The sequence below is a fragment of the Ornithorhynchus anatinus genome, chromosome 7, assembly GCF_004115215.2.
Source record: "Ornithorhynchus anatinus isolate Pmale09 chromosome 7, mOrnAna1.pri.v4, whole genome shotgun sequence".
Lineage (NCBI taxonomy): Eukaryota > Metazoa > Chordata > Mammalia > Monotremata > Ornithorhynchidae > Ornithorhynchus > Ornithorhynchus anatinus.
In genome coordinates, this window is record NC_041734.1 from 63,018,507 (window position 1) to 63,037,661 (window position 19,155).

Consider the following 19,155-nt stretch of genomic DNA (forward strand, 5'->3'; position numbering starts at 1 on the left):
CAGGGAAGTTAAGTGACTTACCCAAGGTCACACAACAGGCAAGTGACAGAGCCAGGATTAGAGCCCAAGTCCTAAGTCTCCCAGGCAGGAAGTCCTTTCACCAGGCCGTGCTGCTTCTCCGATTCCTGTGGGACTTAGATTGGGACTCCTCTGAGGGGCAGAGATTATCTCTTCACTGATAATCTCATTTTTTACCCTAGCCTTTAGTTCAGTGTGGGGACCGTTTAATAAATGCCAGAAACCAAGCGCATTGTAGCCTAGAAGAAAGTGCACGGGCTTGGAAGTCAGAGGACCTGGTTTCTAATCCCGGCTTCGCCACTTGTCTGCTGCGTGACTGTAGGCAAGTTACTTAGTGTTTCTGTGCCTCAGTTTCTTCAACTGTAAAATGGTGATTCAATACCTGTTCGCCCTCTTATTTAGACTAGGAGTCCTACGTGGGGCAGGGATTGTGTCCATCCTAACTAACCCCAGTGCTTAGAAAAGTGCTTGACAAGTAGTAAGCCCTTAATGACTGCCATTATCATTAATAAATAGTGTTCACAACAATAATAATAAAGTGAGAAGTGAAGTAACTTGCCAGCAGGCAACTGGCAGAGGCGAGATGGATACCCAGGTCCTTCTGACTCCCAGGCCCCTGCTCTATCCACTAGGTCATGCTGCTTCTCAGGTAACCCAGCCCAACTTCCTTCCTCCTCCTGTTGGAGTATCTGTCTCCCCTGCTTGGTGGTCCCTCTTTAAGGCAGGGATCCTGTCTACTAATTCTACAGGGATCTGTAAGCGCTTAGTACAATACTTTGAATTGTACTTGCCAAGCACTTAGTACAATGCTCTGCACACAGTAAGCACTCAATAAATACGATTGAAGGAATGCATACTTTGCACCCAGTTGGTGCTCAGCAAATACTACTGCTTGATTGACCATTTCAGATCCTTGGTTTGATATCCCCAGCGTAGCTTAGTGGAAAGAACACGGACCTGGGATTCAGAATGTTCTAATCCCTGCTCTGCTACTTGTCTGCTGTTTGACCCTGGGCATGTCACTTCACTTCTTTGTGCCTCAGTTACCTCATCTGTAAAATGGGGATTGAGACTGTGAGCTCCATGTGGGACAGGGACTGTGTCCAACCTTACTTGCTTACTAAGTACAGTACCCCTGTACTTAGTACAGTGCCTGGCTCATAGTAAGTGCTCAATGGATACCACAATTATTATTATTGTCACCACTCCAAATGTTAGTGTCCTTCAGACCTTGACTTGGAAGAGAACTGGGGAGGCCATCTTACCCATCCCCCAGGTTCCAGGCAAGACCCTTTCTAACCATGTCTATCTGAAAGAACATCAAGAGACTCTGGAGGAGATTTCACAACCTCCCTTATTCACCCACTCATGTGTTTCGAACCCTGAAGACCTTATCTACAAGGCAATCAGAATAGATTCTAAATGGTCACTGGGAAGTGGCTGGGGCAACTAAGGGGATCAGATAAGTAGCCCAGATAAGGAAAGAGTTACTATCTGCAATCCCCCATCATCGCCTCTAGAAGTGATTTCAGCCACTCTGACGTGGGGTGTCCGCAGAGACCCGTCAGTGGAGCAAATTTCATCTCTTGGGGCCCTCGGCAGTTCCGTACTGGAGCTCTTTCGGGTGGAGGGCAGGCGGCATGGAGGAGGCGGAGGAAGAGGAGGAGGGAATGGGGGGAAAGGTCTGAGACTCTTCTCTATCCCTCCCCATTTTTCCCCTGGCCCTCCTCTGACTCCCCCCCTTATTATTATTAAGTGCCATCTGTCATTTCCGAATCATAGAGACTTGATGGATATATTTTCTCCAAGAAGTCCTGTCTTCTGCCCTAATCCATAACTTCTCTAACAGTTCTTCTCTTATCGTTGTTATGGTCTCTATTCTTCTAGCTGCTGGTCTGTCTCTTCCACGTTTCCCCTGGACTTTTCCTAGCATTAGTGTCTTCTCCAGAGAATTAGTCCTCCTGATTTTGTGTCCAAAATATGCTAAACTAAGTTGAGTCATTTGGCCTTCCAAAGACCACTTTGGCTTAATTTGTACCAAAATCCATTTGTTTGTGCTCCTCTGAAATTGTCACCCTCAACCCATCCTGCTCCAACCCTAGCTCCCCGCACTTTGCAACCCTGAAAAGGGAGCAGAAAGAATCGGCTGGGAGATATGGCAGCAACCACGAGGTCTTTTTCGTTGAAGCTAGAGAAAAACAAAATTGAATATTCAAGTAACAAGAATAGAGGGGAGTATTGGATAAATTGGGAAGGCAAGTGGGGTGGGGTGGGGGTGGGGTGTTCAATCAACCATATTCATCGAGAGCTTACTATGTGCACAGCACTGTACTACATGCTTATGGGAATGCAATATAACCAAGTTGGTAGACCTGCCAAACAAGAGGTCTAAATCTCAGAGCGAGAGACATTAATTAAATAAATGAAGGATATGGACATATGTACAAAAAGAGGCAGGAAAGGCATGGGAAGGGAAGTTCAAATCCGTTCCTTAATACCCGCTGTTGCCCGCAGGGTGAGGGAGTGGAATGACATCCTGATGAACCTGTTTAAAACTGAGATTAGTTCTGCCTCCTCTTTGAGAAGAAGCGGCTTCCTCTGGAATGCTGTGGGACCTCCTGGGGCCAGGTTTTTCCCAGGGCAGGATTGGGAACAGGTTCAGCCTAATTTTGTCTGGAGTCTTGGAGTGAGAGGGCAAAGTACTGCTTCTGTGGGACGTAAGATGTCAGCAGCATTATAATATCATATATCCCCCAGTGTGATGTCTCATCCCACGCTATGAGACAGTGATTTGACAGTAGTCATAATAATAAGAATAGCATTTGTTAAATGCTTGCTGTGTGCCAAGCACTGTTCTAAGCGCTGGGGTAGATACAAGTTAATCAGGTTGGACACAGTCCCTGTCCCACATGGTGCTCACAGTCCTGATCCCCATTTTACAGATGAGGGAACTGAGGGAACTGAGGCCCAGAGAAGTGAAATGACTTATCTGTGGTCACACAGCAGATACGTGCCAAAACCGGGATTAGAACCCAGGTTCTTCTGACTCCCAGGCCTGCTCTCTATCCACTAAGCCATACTGCCTCTTTCCAGATTTGTCCCCCTACTACCCTCTCACTCTGACCCTACCTCCCATCCTGTAGAGTTACCCTTATGGTCCCACCACTCTGTAACCAGAGTGATGGTAATTTACTGAGCAACAACTTGGGGCAAGTTACTGCACTAAGCTCTTGGCATGGTACAAAACAAAGAGTAACCCATTCCCTGTCCACAAGGAGCTGATAGTCTAACACAGGACAAAGGCATATACCATTATCATTATTATTGCCATTATTATTATGGATAAGAACATAAATGCTAGAAATAGCAGATGACGGTACAAATTGGGGTGTGGGAATTAATCAGGGAAGGGTTTTGGGAGGAGCTGGGATTTTAAGAGGGCTTTGAATGTGTGGAGAGATGTGGTCTTTCCGATTTGGGGAGGGAGGGCGTTCTAAGCAAGGGAGCCGAAATGGGACATTCTAGAGAGAGTTACAGTTAGGAGGTTAGTTAGGGAGGAATGCAGGTAAGTTGAGGAGTAGAAGAGAGCAATATGTAAGATGGGATGAGTTGGAAGAAGGGAAGGCTGGAAGGAGGAAAATTATTTTGCTGCACCCTGACACATAGAAATGAACAAATTAACAAAACTATTTAGAAGGATACTTGGATATTTTTATTTGGCGGACACTGGGGATGGGAGTAGTAGAGGAGGAAGAGGGGCAGAGGGTCTCAGGAGAACTGAAACTATTCTAAGATGGCTTCCGGGCCATGACAGAGAGCAGGGAGTGTAGCGGGCACTCTGCATATGTATGTTGCGCTTCTTAGGAAAGTCTGGGTCTGGAGTCATCTTGTTAATATCCCAAGCGGTGGCCACCTTGGGAGGGACAGGTGCACACAGACACCTCAGTCAACTGCCTCCCTGAGGCAACTGCTTACCTCCCTTATTGTCTGAAGCCAGACCTAATAGGGGTTTGTGGTCCAACAGGTGAGACATACTAGTGGAAGGGGAAAAGGGAGAAGACAAAAGAAAAGAAGAAATGTGAAAGAACCAGAGCAGGGAGGACCTCCTCTCAACAGATATGCTCCCACAGCTGTGCTTGTCTTGGTGTGAAGAAAAAGAGAAACAGAGAGAGAAACACAAAAAGAGGGAGAGAGAAACACAGAGAGTGTGAGAGTGTGTGTAAGAAAGAGAGAGAGAGGGAGAGTAGTCCTTTCCCTGAAATCCTTTGCTAGAGTCATGAATATTTTTCTCAGTTGACAGCTAGGATGGAAGGGCCATTGAACCGAACTGCATTTTGCAGCTGAGCAAGGGAGACAAGAAATTTGAGGAAACTAAAATTTCCTCACCAGGCCTAGAACCTGATTTCATCCCAAAATGCCTACCTTAGTTTCAGCTGCACATGACTCTCCTTCCAACAATCCTACCGTGTGGCTCTACAACAATCAAAGCAGTCTTTGGGCAAGATAGGTAGGGGGCACACCCCAGACTGTGCATGTCTAGTTGCTCTACAGCCCCAATTTCCCCCAGAAGATGCAGTTGTTACCTTTCCCCAAAAGTCTGTGGCCCCGGAATGAGGGAAGGTCAGTGGTAGTTCTGGTCCAGGGGGCCAGACTGAACGTGCCCAAAGCCATGGCTCCTCTCACTCTTCAGTGAATCCCTGCTTCTGCCTCTGGCCCTAAGCTTCACTATAGGGTCTTCTTACACCCTCACTGTCACCTAATTAAGGGAGGCATTTGGGTGCTGGGGAAGAAACAGTGTGGCCTAGTTGATAAAGTTCGGGCCTGGAAGTCAGAAGGACCTGGGTACTAATCCTAGCTCTCCTACTTGTCTGCTGTGTGTCCTCGGGCCAGTCGCTTCTCTTCTCTTTGCCTCAGTTACCTCATCTGTAAAATGGGAATTAAGACTATGAGTCCTAGGTAGGACAGGGACTGTGTCCAACCTGATTAACTTGTGTCTACCCCAGCACTTAATATAATACCTGGCACTTACTAAGAGCTTAAGAAACTGGGAGCCCTATGTGGGACAGGGACTGTGTTAACCAGATTTGCTCGTATGCATCCAAGCACTTAGTAAAGTGCCTGGCACCCAATAAGCGCTTAACAATTACCACAATTATTATTATTAGTAGTAAATACCATAAAACAAGAAGTATAAAGTCTGGGAGGTAAAAATAAAACCAGCAATTTTGCATCTCTAATGTATTTTGCAAGTATTTGTTAAGAATTTACTACATGCCAAGCAGTCTACTGAGCAATGGGTGAGATATAATATAAATTGATTCAACACAGTCCCTGCCTCATTTGGGGCTCCCAATCTAAGGGGTTGGGAGAACAGATATCTTATCACCATCTTTACAGATGAGGAAATTGAGGCACAGATGACTTGCCTGAAGCCATGCAGCAGGTAAGTGGCAGAGCCACTATCAGAGCTCTGTCTTCTGCCTCCCGGGCTCTTTCCACTAGACTTCACTGTTTCTTAAATGTCCTCAAGGTTCTTCTAAGGAAAAACCCACAGTGTCTACCAATTTCACAGATTCTTTGGATGGGAAGGGACTCTAAGAATTCATCTCATCCAGCCCTCCGCCTCCAGGCTGGTGCAGCCCTTAACGAACCAGTTTATAAAGTGGCCCTTTTGAGGCAATTTAATCCCATTTTCTCTTGGTTCACTCAAAGAGGAGCTAGAGAGTGGTTGCCACTGTCTTCATATAATAATAATAATAACAGTTGTGGTATTTGTTAAGCGCTTTCTATGTGTAAGGCACTGTACTAAGTGCTGGGGTGAATACAAGCAAATTGAGTTGGACATAGTCCCTGTCTCAAATTGGGCTCACAATATTAATCCCCATTTTACAGATGAGGGAACTGAACACAGAGAAGTGAAGTGACTTGCCCAAAATCACACAGCAGACAAGTGACAGAATCAGGATTAGAACCCAGGTCTTCCTGACTTCCAGGACTTGTGCTCTATCCACTAGGCCATGCCATTTTCCATATCAAATATAGATTTTGTGCATAGACAGATTAGAAGTGTTCCAGTGGTTGACCATATCCCAGCAGTCCCTGGCTGTTTTTTCCCTCCAACCAGAGAAATTGTGAGGTCTAGTGGAGAGAACATAGGCCCGGAAGCCTGAAGACGGGGCTCTAATTCCTGGTCTGCTATGTGTCTTCCTTGTGGTCACGGGCAAGTCACTTAACCTTGCTGTACCCAAGTTTTTTCATCCATAAAATGGGCATTCAATACCTGTTCCTCCTCCCCCTTAGCCTTTGAGCTCCTTGTGGGACAGGAACCATATCCAGTCTGTTCATCCGGTATCTACTACAGTGCTTGACACATAGTAAGTTCTCAACCAATGTCGTAATAATAATGATAGTTATAATAAGCACTTTCACCAGGAGACTCTAGTGACTGAAAGGAGAGGGAACACTGTCTTCAATCTCACTTCTTTAAATTCTGAAAAAAAAAATGCCCATTCAGCTTAGAACTTGCCAGTCTTGGCCATTTGAGGCCCCAAACGCCGCAGATGTACTAGAGTGGTTTGCATACATCACCCACTCTTTGCAGACTAGAAAACCCAATTTCATCAGAAGAATAGGAAGAGTGAGGGGTAGGGAGTCGGGGAGGGGAAGACAAGGGGTGAATGAAGAGCTTGGAGGCCATTCTGGAATCTAGGTATTTCAGGAATATGCGAATAACATTTGTGCCATATAGAGGAGCCAGAGCCAGGATAGATTGCTTCCAGTAGAAACCTCACACAACATTTCCTTCTGGGGCTCTGCTCCTTTCAGGGAATTTTCTTCTTCCCTGGGTGATTTGAAATCTTCTCTCATTTCCATCTTAGAACAGAGGCAGAAGGGGTGGCCAGGTGGCCGGATCTGATTTTCCTTGTGCTTTTCAAATCAATCGATGGTATTTATTGAGCGTTTACTCTGCACAAAGCACCGAACTAAGCACCTGGAAGAGTACAATACAATGGAGTAAGTAGACCCATTCCCTGACCACAAGGATTTACGACTTTGACTAAACTCTTCTAGTTTAAACTCTTCAAAGCCTGAAGAGTCTGAATGAGTGGTGGGTGGGAGGAGGGAAGGTTGTGTGAAGAAAGAAGAGCATCAGATGGAGATGTCGATTAGGATATTTTTGGGCTGATGTGGGAGTTTCATTTCTCCTTGTGAGATGGCATCTCATTTAAACTGGCTTTTCAGCTTGGGGCTTCCTAGTATTCACTCCAATAACCCCGCTGACTCCCTGAAACCGAGACCTTCTCTCTGGTGGATGGCGGATCCCAGTTCCAAACCCTAGAACAACGGGGAAGGAGGCAGGCGGAGGAAATGGGTTCCAGGGTTTCTACCCTCCTCTCCCCGCATTGGCTTTCCAGTCAGCATGTTTCAAGGTCTGATCTTCCCCATTGTCAGAGGAAACCCAGGGTGGGAGCATTGTGGCCAGGCCTGGACAAGCCTCACCCCTCCAGGGACATGGCAAACCACGAGGACGGAAGAGGAAGGGTTAGCATTTAAGCCGCCAAAGTGGAATTCCCCTTTATGTAACTGGTGGCGGTATGGATTTTCTTCCTTAATCAGGCAATTGGGATTTTCCTTGAGAAACCCACCAACCTGTTACCTCTGAGAGGTGATCCTAACCTGGAGGGGGTGGGGAGTCAAGACTCTGAGGTTTCTCTTCCTCAGGATGCCTTCTGCTGATCCTCTTGGGAAGAAGGACAGGGAGGACGCAGATTGGAGACCACAGCTGCTTCTCTTCCCTTCTGCTCTGAGCAAGGTTCATAGAGAAGCAGCATGGTCTAGTGGATAGAGCATGGGCCTGAGAGTCTGAAGAACCTGTTCTAATCCTGTCTCTGCCACTTGTCTGCTGGGTGACCTTGGGCGAGTCACTTCACTTCTCTGTCTCTCGATTACCTATAAAACGGAGATTAAGCCTATGAGGCCCAGGAAGGATATGGACTGTGTCTCACCTGATTGCCCCCAGCACTTAGAACCGTGTCTACCACATAGTTAGTGCTTAACAAATACCATTAAATTAAAAAGGAGAAGCAGCATGGCCTAGTGGGAAGAGCATGGACCTGGGAGTCAGAGGACCTGGGTTTTAATCCCATAAGAATCATTTGTCTGCTGTGTGACCTTGGCAAGTCACTTAACTACTTGGGGCCTCAGTTAATTACCTCATCTCTAAAATGGGATTAAGATTGTGATCAAATCAACCTGATTCGCTTGCATCTACCCCAGCACTTAGTACAATGCCTGGTACGCGGTAAGTGCTTAATAAATACCTTTGGAAAAAAAGGCTCCTTGGTAAGCTGAGGGAAGTTTGCCAGCTTGCCTGCATCTTTCTTCCCTCTTCAACTCTAGACTGTGAGCTCGTAATGGGAAGGGAATGTGCCTGTTTATTGTTGTACTGTAGTATCCCAAGTGCTTAGTACAGTGCTTTGCACTCAGTAAGTGCTCATTAAATACGACTGAATGAATGAATGAATGATTGAACTAATTTCCACTCTTTCCTCTGGCAGCTAATATAGGGGCTGGGCTCACCAGAGGAAAAAAACCCAACAGATGTGCTCATGGGCTACCCATTTTATTCTATTTGAGTCTTCCAGTCTGATTAAACTGGCTAGAATCACTCATCAGCTTTTCTTGTAGGCTGTTAGCATCGCCTTGGAATGCCAACTTTTTTTCCCAACTTCCCCATCGTATTCTGGGGCCAACCAAGCAGAGAGGTGAACACACTGTCTTGGAATTTAGTGACATGTGGAGGGGAAGATGGGGTCTTTCCAGTAGGGTTATCGGGGAAGCCCTGAAATGGGGGATCAGAGAAAGATGCACTAGATAAGAAGAGGCAAAGATTGGGCCTATAGGTGCAACCTATTATGGAACTAGGGGGTGTTCCTGGGGAACAAGAGGACCCAAAATTATTTTGCCTGAGTGATTTTCCAGTAATTGGCGGTTTCTGCCTGGAGCTAGGTAGAAGTGCTTTGGGATCCAAGATATGAAACAAGTTCATCTTTGCTGCTTTAGCTATCCTCCCTAACACCCACACTGTATTTAACCATTGTCCTTGTTTTTTATGTCGGTTTGTGTGTTTTTATGGTTTCATATTTTCTTATGGATCTGTGGCCAATTCCTTCTAGGCAGGGAACATGTCTAGCAACTTGTACAATGTACAAGTTGCTTGTAACATTGTACTTGTTCCATTGTACTCTCAGTCAGTCGTATCTTTTGAGCACTTACAGTGTACAGAGCACTGTACTGAGTGCTAGGCAGAGTACAATATAACAATATAACACACACGTTCCCAGCCCACAATGAACTTACAGTCTAGCACTGTCTCCCAAGTGTTTAGCACAGTGCTCGGAACACAGTAAGCTCTCAATAAGTATGAGCAGTACTTAGCACACAGTAGGCATCTAAAAAGTACCATTACTACTACTGTTATTTTTGAAAAATCACGGGTGGTGATAGCCGTAGCATGGGAGTAGTAAAGCAGTCTGGGGAGTTCTTTTGTATGTAACTACCAGAGAAGCAGCGTGACGTAGTGGCTAGAGCACAGAACTGGGAATCAGAAGGTCATGGGTTCTAATCCCAGCTCTGCAGCCTGTCTGCTGTGTGACCTTGGGCAAATCATTTCACTTCTCTGGGCCTCAGTTATCTCTTCTGTGAAATAGGGATTGAGACTGGGACCCCCACGTGGGACAGGGACTTTGTCCAACCCAATTTGCTTGTATCTACTCCAGCGCTTAGTACAGTACCTTGCACCTAGTAAGAGCTTAAAAAATACCATAATTATTGTGATTATTATTACCTCCCTGGTTAAGTCTAGAAGGGAGAGCAAGATGCTGAGATGTGGGCAGGGATTTTGTATATCAACTCTTTTGTTTTGTATTTTCCTAAGCACTTTTACGCAGCTCTCTGCAACACAGAAAGCACTCAGTGAATTCCACTTATCGATTGACAGCGTGCATAATGGCTAGATCATGGGCCTGGGAGTCAGAAGATACTGGGTTCTAATACCAATTCTGGCACTTGTCTGCTGTGTGACCTTGGGCAAGACATTTTGCTTCTCTGTGCCTCAGTTCCCTCTTCTGTAAAATGGGGATTAAGTCAGTGAGCCCCCTGTGAAACAGGGACTGTGTTCAACACAGAACAGTGCCTGGCACATAGTGAGCACTTAACAAATGCCATGATTATTATGATTATTATTAATATTAGGTGTAATGGGTATAAAATCAGGTCAACTAGGATTGTGGCAGCTGGTTGCTGGCCCCCAGTGAATAAGGGAGCCTTTCAGGTCAGAATGGAACATCAACCCACCTTCTGCAGTGGCTGGCTTTGTGCCAGGGGGTTTTGGGGCCAATCTAAAGGATGAGGCTGGAGTCTCCAGGATGCGGGGCCTAGAGGTCCAAGATGAACCACTGATGGTTCATTCCTCTGTTTCTCACTGTACGTGAGGCTCTTAGGGACAGTACCTGTGCCACGCAGATGGAATAGTCATCATCATCGTTGTGGTATTTGTTAAGTGTTAGAGAAGCAGCGTGGCTTAGTAGCTTTGAGGACGTGGGTTCTAATCCCAGCCCCGCCATTTGCCGGCTGTGTGACCTTGGACAAGTGGTTCTGTAAAATGGGGATTAAGTCTGTAAGCCCCTCGTGGGACAACCTGATTACCTTGAATCTACCCCAGTGCTTAGAACAGTTCTTGGAACATAGTAAGCACTTAAATACCATAATAATAATAATTGTTATTAGGGTGTTCCAAGCACTATACTAAGTGCTGGGATAGATACAGAATATTCAAGTTGGACACGGACTAAGGAGGAGAGAGAACAGGTATTTAGTTCCCATATTACAGCTGAGCAAATTGAAGACCAGAGAAGTTAAATGACTTGCCCAAGACACATAGCAAGCACAAGGCAGAGTTGGGGTTAGAACCCCGGCCCTCTGACTCCCGGGTCCATGTTGGAAGGTTTGGGCTTTCACTCTTGATATCAGAGAGTGGATTTACACTCCAGAGCCAGGATTTCTGAACAGAGTTCCTCTCCTGTTCCTGGAAATAGCTTACCACATCCTAGAGGCATTAGCCAAAGACTCAGTTCAACATGGGCTTCAAGGGAAGAGCTTGGAGCAGGTCATGGATCAATCCCAACAACTAGAAAAGCTGGAGTTGAGCAATTCTGCTTTTTGACATTTGTTTCTGTTTCAACATATTCTGCTCCTTTTGCTTCATCAGCTTTTAGATTTCAACAGCCAGTTTGAGCAAGCTGCCTCTTTGTGGAGTCAACCCAAGCTTCATTCCCAAGTGTCTGGGATGTGTTTGATCAGGGAAGAAAAACTTAGTTCAAGACCAGAGACTTAGCCTTCCTTCCTTCCTTCCTTCCTTCCTGCCTTCCTGCCTTCCTGCCTTCCTGCCTTCCTGCCTTCCTGCCTTCCTGCCTTCCTGCCTTCCTTCCCTCACTCACCTGTCTATCAACCTGTTCATCCACCCATCCAACCACCCATCCATCCACTCATACATTAATTTACTCATTCATCAATATTAACCAAGCCAGCCTCTGTAAAGGGAGCCTGGTATTGGGAGCTTTGAGAAGTAACAAAGAGAGAAAAAGCCTGGACATCTACCTAAGAGCTGGTAGAAGAATCACAAAGACAGGAATCCCTAGACATGGTAATAGAACAGAAAAGATAAATATATGTGGACCACAGAAACAGACACACATATGGGTATGTATATGCATATACATATATGAGTACATGTACATACATATATATATATATTATATATAATGTCAATGGTACTTATTAAGTGCTTTCTGTGTGCAGAACACTGTACTAAACACTCGGGAGAGTACAACAGAATTAGTGGAGATGTTCCCTGCCTGTAACGAGCTTACAGTCTAGAGGGGGAGAGAGACACTACTATAAATAAGCAATTTATAATATATAATTTAAAGATATGTACACATAAGTGTTGTGGGGTTGGAGGTGAGGCGAATATCCAGATCCAGATATTCAAAGATCCAAATGCATAAATGGCACAGAAGGGAGAGGGAGTCAAGGAAAAGAGTGCTTAATCGGGAAAGCCCTCTCAGATGAGATGTGACCTTAATAAGGCTTTGAAGGTGGAGAGGGTAATGGTCTGGTGTAGATGGTGGGGAGGGAGTTCCAGGTTAGGGAGAGGTAGTGGAAAAGGGGTCAGCATCAAGAAAGTCGAGATTAGGGCAAAGTGAGTAAACTGGTGCTAGAGGAGGGAGTGTGCGGGCTGGGCTGTAGTAGGTGAGGTAGGATGGGACAAACTGACTGAGTGCTTTAAAGCCATTGGTTAGGAGTTTCTATCTGATGTGGAAGTGGATGGGCAGTCAATGTAGGTTCTTGAAGAGTGGAGAAACATGGACTGAATGTTTTTGTTGAAAAATGATCTGTGCTGCAGACGAAGTATAGACTGTAGTGGGGAGAGTCAGAAAGCTGGGAGGTAAGCAAGGGAATAGATGTAGTAGTCAAGGTGGGGTAGGATAACTGCTAGGATTAGGGGGCAGCAGTTTGGATGGCGAGGAAAGGGCAGATTTTAGCAGTGTTGTGAAGATAGTCCTGAAGGATTTGGTGACGGAGTGAATATATGGGTGGAATGAGAGAGGTGAGTCAAGGACAATGCCAAGGTTATGGGCTTGTGAGATAGGGAGGATGGTGGTGCTGTCTACAGTGATGGCAAAGACTGGGGAAGGTGGGATCTGGGTGGGAAGATAAGGAGGTTACTTTGGAATGTTTAGTTGGAGGTGTTGGTAGGACATCCAGGTAGATATGTCCTGAAGGCAGGAGGAAATGTGAGATAGCAAGGAAGGAGAGAGAAGCAGCATGGATAGAGCACAGGCCTGGGAGTCAGAAGGAACTAGGTTCTAATCCTAATTCCCCAATTTAATAATAATTATGGTATTTGTTAAACACTGACTATGTGCCAGGCACTGTACTAAATCCTGGGGTGAGTACAAGAAAATTGGGTTGGGCACAGTCCCTGACCCACATGGGGCTCACAGTCTCAATCCCCGTTTTACAGAACTAGGTAACTGAGGCACAGAGAAATGAAGTGAATTGCCCAAGGTCACACAGCAGGCAAGTGGCAGAGCGGGGATTAGAATCCATGACCTTCTGACTCCCAGGCCTGTGATCTATTCACTATGCTATGCTGCTTCTCTACATCATGCACTTGTCTGCTGTGTGACCTTGGGCAAGTTCTTTCTTTTCTCTGTGCCTCAGTTACCTCATATGTAAAATGGGGATTAAGACTGTGAGCCCCATGTGGGACAGGGATTGGGTCTAATCTGATTAATTTGTATCTACCTCTGTGTTTAGTACCTGGCACACAGTCAGCATTTCACAAATACCATTAAAAAACAAAAAAGATTGGATCTGGAGATGTAGATTTGGGAATCTTGCTTAGAGATAGTAGTTGAAGCTATGGGAGCAAATGAGTTCTTCAACGGAGTGGGTGTAGATGGAGAATAGAAGGGGACCTAGAACTGAGCAGTGAGTATCCCCTCTGTCAGAGGGTGGAAGGTAGAGGAAAAGCCAGGAAAAGACCCTGAGAAGATAGGAAGAGAACCAAGAGAGGACAGTGTCAGTGAAGCCAAGTTTGGATAAAGTTTCAAGGAGGAGAGGGTGCTCTCCAGGGTTGAAGGCAATTGAGAGGTCTAGGAGGATTAGGCTAGACTAGAAGCTGACAATTTTGGCCAGAAGAAGGTCACTGGTTACCTTTGAGAGGGCGGTTTTTGTGGAGAAAAGAGAGTGGAAGTCAGATTGGAGGGGATCTAGGAGAGAATTAGAGGAGAGGAAGTGGAGACAGTGGGTGGTAATGACTCCCTCAAGAAGTTTCAAGGGAAATGGCATTAGGGAGATGGGGCGATAACTGGCAGAAGCTGAGGGAGAGTTAAGCTTGAATGTGTTCACTAATTCTGTTGTATTATACTCTCCCAAGTGCTTAGTACAGTGCTTTGTAAATTGTAAGATCTCAGTAAATATCATTGATGAATTGAATGATAGATGTGTATATATTAATATGATTAACAGAGGTAATCAGGAGTTGGGTGGAGCTGGGTTAGTTCAGTGCTAAATAATGAATAATAAATACCATGGATTTATTGCTAGCTGGAAAGATTGGAATGCTCAGAGCAGGGGGGCTATTTCATTCATTCATTCAATGGGATTTATTGAACCCGTACTGTGTGCAGAACACTGTACTAAGCGCTCGGGAGAGTACACTATAACAGACACATTCCCTGCCCAAGATGAGCTCATAGTCCAGACGATTTAATCAGGAACATTTGTGGGAGATGGCTTGGTGGCTTGTAGTTGAATCTGGCAGGAAGGACGGAAGAAGCTGAGGCCAGGATATTCTGAGTTTGAATTCCAGCTCAGATCTTGACTTGTCAGCAAGAAAATCACCTCTTTAGTAACTCAGTTTCTCTCTCTGTGAACTGGGGAGGGACCATGTACTGATCACTTCCCTCTGTCCTCCCCAGGACAGTTCACAAGGGGAGTCATTATTTCCTGAGTATTTGCTGGACTAGCACAAAGGGCAGGTGGACATTGGCCCATTAGGCTGTAAGTAGCCCACTGTGGATCCCAACCTCTACCTCTGAGCTGTCCAGAATCCAATCCTTTGGTGTTTCAATTCTGAAAATCCTGGGTCTGGAGACCTGTCCCTCCCTGTCCCAGGAGCTCCTTACAGTGGTCTGACATCTTGGGAATTTGCCAATCAATCAGTGATATTTATTGAGCACTTACCATGTGCAGATCACTGTACTAAGCATTGGGAAAGTACAATATAACAGAATAGGTGCACATGTTTCCTGCCTACAATGAGTTTACAGTCTAGAGTTCTGGGCACCCATATAGATAACACCTGATGAAAATTACAACATTTATAATCAATCCTATTTATTGAGTATTTACTCTGTGCTGAACACCAAACCAAGCACTTGGGAGAGCACAGTGTAACAAAGCACTTACTTTGGGTCACATTGGGAGTGGGTACAAGATAATCTGATCTGGTACAGCTCCTACTCCACCTGGGGTTCGCAGCCTCAGAGTTAGGGAGAGCAGGAACCTTATTTATAATTTTCTGGGGAGGAAACTGAGGCCCAGAGAGGTCAAGTGATATGCCTGAGGTCACCCTGATGACCATAGGTAGATCAATCAATAGTACTTATTGAGGGCTTACTGTGGGCAGAGCACTGTACTCAGCTCCTGGGAAAGTACAATACAAAAGAGCTGGTAGACCTTGGGCTAGATCCTGAATCCCAGATTCTGACTTTCCCATCCTATGCTCTTTCCACTAGTCCACCCCGACTTCCTGATCATGCTGCTACTAGCTGCAGTTCCAGTGCTTTTTGTGGCCAGCAACCGGGAACCCAAAGTGACATATTTCTGCTTCGATCAACCAATCCACCCGGAACTCATTTTTCTTGTTGCTGACTGTGATTGTTGTGAAAGAAATCTTCCCACAAAAGGCTTCAGAGAACGATGGAATCACAGAAGCATCTACTCTGATTGGCAGAAGCAGAAGATTTACGGTATTGGGTTCCTAACATCCTCTGGAAGCTCTCAGGGTCCTTGGGTTACACCCTCAGCATCGGGAGCCCTTCCAACCCCCAGTCCTCCTCTCCCCCCCACCCCGGATGCCGTGTTTCTCCCTTCCCCCCAGTCCCCACCCCGATCTCCTTTTTGATGGCTCCCATTCCGTCAGGGAAATATAAAACACTCTTCTTCACTGCCGTTGCATAGTGGTTACCTGTTTCCTTTTCGCACTTACTGCCTCAGAATCCTTGAGCCTGCAGTTTTACTTTGACTCACTGTTGCTTAGAGTAGTGGAAAGAGACCCAGCCCCCAGCCGGGTAAGCGACACAATGAAGTCGTTGAACTAAGTTGCCTTTTCCTCAAAAGTGTCTCTGGGTGTGGGGTTGGAGGTGGTGAGGTGTGGGAGGAAGATAATCACCTTTAGGAAGTGGGTTTCTTACGTTGGCTGCTGAGAGACAGTTTCAGGAAGGAAAGGATATTACTGGAAAGCCCTGCAGATGTGTTGATAATGCTTTCACGCGGGCCTTGAGGGATGGCATTCGCGTGAAATCGTCTGAGATCTGCGGTGAGAAGATTTGTGTAATCTCTTGCCAATCGGTACAAAGGAGTGTAATTTCACACCTGGGTGGAGGTGCTGCTTGTAATGTTGCTCCGATGGTGTCCGACGCAGGGCACGCAGGCTGCTGTCTACACTGTTGAAGCAGAGGAGAGGAAGCGCTGTCCTTCAGACACATGGAGGTGGGTCCCGTGTCTCCAGGCTCTGCTACCTTGTTCCAAACTCTTCAGGTTTTTTCTGGCTGAGGCCCAAGTGGAGAAGTGGAAAAGATCTCGGAACAAGGAACAGGCATCAGGAACGAGGGTGACGCTAGCAGAGCTTCTCTCTGCCGGCTCATGCCCACCGAAGAGGAGACATTTCCCCTCCATCACTCTCTCCTTAAGGACCCTTCGAGGGCCACCTCCTCCTCTAGAATGACGGTATCAGATCTGAGTCCCTCTATGGATTCTTCTCTGGGATGGAGATGGGACAGAACCCAAGCCCAGTAGCAGTAGGATCGCTTTCCCTTCCCCACCTCCAGGGACCTAAGAAATAAGATGGAGTCCCCCGAGAGGGTGGCACGGTGGGCATCTGATCCCTGATGATATATTGTACTCTCCCAAGTGCTTAGTACAATGCTTTGGACACAGTAAATGCTCAATAAGTACCATGGAATGAATGAATGTTCTCCCTCTGTGTGCCCTCTTCTGAACAGGGATTGTGTTCTTCCAACCTGATGATCTTGTATTTACCCCAGCGCTTAGTACGGTGCTTAGCGCGTAGCAAGTGCTTAACGGTCATTCACAATCAACATTAGATAACTCCTTCAAAGTGGGGTTTGGGCTGACTGCTGGGTACTGGGCTAGGTCTGGCATTGGAAGCCAACAGAGTCCTGAAACTTTCGGCACACCTCAATTTCTGACCCCCTCCAGCTGGGGAAGATGGCATATCTTGGCAAGAATTCCTCAGCCCTGGAAAGACCTGACCACCCTGATCAGCTCAGTGGGGCACTGGGCTTGGTGGTCCCCTCAATACATGCACACTTTCATTCATTCAGTCGTATTTATTGAGTGCTTACTGCGTACAGAGCCCTGTACTAAGTACTCGGGAAAGTACGGTACAACATTAAGCAGTGACATTCCCTCCCCACAGTGAACTCATAGGGGCACCGGGTTTGGTGATCCCTTCAGTGCCTGCATATCTCTTCTTCTCATTCCCCACTTCTTCACGCCTCCCTCAGCCTCATCCTCCACTCAAGCATGTGACCTTCAGGCTTGGCCAGATTTTGGCCAAGATACAGCCCACACTCCAGGGACTTGGCTCTAGGCAGGAGAGGCTGGGTTTGGCCCATGCAAAGATCTAGGGGCTAGCCACTTCAAGCCATTTCACTTCTCTCATGCGAAATGTGCCTCATTTCCCTGCAAAATGGAGATTTAGTACCTGTTCTCCCTCCTATTTAGACTGTGGGCCCCATGTGGGACCTGATTATCTTGTATCTACTTAGATACTTAGTACAGTGTTTAGTATAGTGTTTACCACATAGGGCAGGGAACGTGTCTGATTTTTGTTATATTGTACTTTCCCAAGCACTTAGTGTAGAGTTCTGCACACAGTAGGTGCTCAATAAATACAATCGAATGAATTAAGTGCTAAACAAATACTATTATTATAGTGAGGCTGAGGCTCACCTCAGCCTGTTAGAACAGATGAGGGGAAAGGAGGGGGTTGGGTTGGGGATTTGGCCCTGAGCTCCCTCCCCCGACCCATGGCGACCGCAGAACTCTCGGGGCTTCTTCTGCCGTGCTATTCTGTTTAAGGGAAGAGTTGTTGCCTCGAGAGCAAACTGCACCAAGTGAGACGGACCACGGACTGGCCCAAGGCCGAATGAGCCAGAATTCTCCCCACCACAAAGGGGCCTCACGGAGGTGGGGGTGGGGTAAGGTGTTCCTGGGGTTCTGGGAAAGCAGAGAGCTGGGGCGGTGGGGGAGGGGGCGCAGCCGGAACCTGGGGTTTCTCTGATTAGTCCCTGGGCCCTGCCTCCCCCTTTCTAAACCATCCAAAGGTCAGTGCCGCTATTTGAGCTGACAGCCACGTGACTGCCACGGGCCACGGAGCCTGTTGTGGTTACTGTGATGAATGGCTGTGAGATCAATGATGAGTAAACTGCTTCCGGGGACCAAGAATATCCCCTGCGAGGCAGCAGAAGGTAGACCAACTCTCCAGAGCCCAGGGAGGGCCTACCTGAAGCTCTGGGCAACCGGTAGTTTGGGAAGAGTACCTTTTCTCTGCACGGGAGGGTGAAATCTGCTCGGTGTGTTCATGTTAACTTTCACATTAGGCACACCCCCTTCCTTCACTTTCTCTCTTCCAACTCTCTTCTCAACCTTTGGCATTCTGGCTTCCGTCCCTTTACCACTACTGAGACCGCTCTCTCTCTAAGGTCACCGGTGACCTTTTTCTCACCGAACAAATGGGCTCTACTCCTCCCTAATTCTCCTCGACCTCTCAGTGGCCTTTGACGCCATGGGCCACCCTCTTTTCCTGGAAACACTCTCTAACCTCAGAAGCAGCATGGCCTAGGGGAAAGAGTACAGACCTGGGAGGCAGAGGACCTAGGTTCTAATCCCGGTTCTGACACTTGTCTGCTTGTGACCTTGGGCAAGTTACTTAACTTCTTTGTGCCTCAGTTACCTCATTTGTAAAATGGGGTTTAAATCCTCCCTCCGACTTAGACTGCGAGCTCCACGTTGGGACAGGGACTGTGTCCAAACTGTTTATCTTGTACCTACCCCAGGGCCTAGAGCGCTGCCTGACACCTAGCAAGTGCTTAACAAATACCACAAAAACATTCTCTGTGCCTCAGTTCCCTCAGCTACAAATGGAGGTGCTTACTTTGTGCTGCGAGCCCCATGTGGGACCTGATGTTCCTTTACCTATCCCAGACTTAGTACAATGCTTGGCACATAATAAGCACTCAATACCACAGTTATTATTAT